Source organism: Brassica oleracea, chromosome C9 (assembly GCF_000695525.1).
Source record: "Brassica oleracea var. oleracea cultivar TO1000 chromosome C9, BOL, whole genome shotgun sequence".
Taxonomy (NCBI): Eukaryota; Viridiplantae; Streptophyta; class Magnoliopsida; order Brassicales; family Brassicaceae; genus Brassica; species Brassica oleracea.
This window is the reverse complement of record NC_027756.1, coordinates 5,843,621-5,845,035: the sequence shown is the minus strand read 5'-3', so window position 1 is coordinate 5,845,035 and position 1,415 is coordinate 5,843,621.

The window sequence follows — 1,415 nt, the reverse complement described above, 5'->3', positions numbered from 1 at the left end:
GTTAGCGTCGTTAAAATTAGTGTTTTTATTTTTTGTAGCTATTTTTTTTAATGTATTTTATTTAATAATTTATGTGTCAATTTGATTGACTGTACTTAATTTAAAAAGATTGACAAGTAGAAATCGAACATGTAACATATGGAAACTAAAAATAGAAAAGAGTAATGTGTGATTGACAATTAAATGCGGATATATGATCAATTAGGAATTCTAGACAACTGAGTATTATCAATCAGGCGATTGCAAAATAGACGACCATCTTAATGTTTGATCTCTTTTTTCCATATGAATCGAGATATGATATGATTTTATTTTTAAACATCGATGGTCGACTATGCATATTTTTTTATGGGAAGTCGAATGTTTAGATTTCCAAATTTATTATGGTTGACTAATTTGAACTAACTATTTAGATATGACCAATAATACGATTTTGATTCTTGACTTGATTACTTTTTGCCATATAAATTCGGAGATCATGCACAATTAGGGATTCTATACATAAATATTATCAATGAGGGGATTATAAATTAATGAAAACTAGACGATCTTTTTTGAATTGTAGACATAAATAATTTCTTTCCAAAGAAAACATCCACAATTAGAGATTGTATACATGATTTTTGGCGTAAAAATTTAGTTTCCTAGAGAATTTTCACCACATAAAATTTATATTCCATGCAATATATATATATATATATATATATATATATATATATATATATATATATATATATATATATACCTTACCTATACTATGTCTACACCTCCATCACAACCCAAACCAGTGTTTTTAAAACCGGACCGGCGAACGAACCGGAAATATTTTGGGTCACGGATCATTATGGTTCGACCGGGTTCGAACCGGTTCGATTAGATTAAGCTGAATCTAATGATGTTTTCTGTGTATATTTTTACAAAGATAAATCATCTCAAATAAAATGTTTCAATAATCATAATAATTAGAAAATCTTTAAAAATAACAAACTGAAATGTAATAAGAGTAATAAAACAATTGAATAATTCAAATCTAAAATTTATAAGGAAAAAAAAACATTTAAAGTTTGCTCTCCAAGTCTTTATCACTCTAATCTTCATCACCTTAAAAAACATATACACATTAGTTAAAAAGACTATATTTTGAAATAAAATTCAAAATCATACCATGATTGAGTTCTTCGCCATCTTTAGGATATTCTTCAAGAAGTTTATCTTCTAATTCAGAAAAATCAAGTTCTCCTTCTCCTTCTTCTTCCACAATCCAAAACTCAGTTTTATCAATTGACTCATAATCAACGGGATCATATGATCTTTTTGTCTCATACCTACGTAAAGAAACAATAGCATATTGCCAAATGAATAATAACACACAAATATTTGTTATAAACTTCACAACTAACTAACCTGTTTTGTAA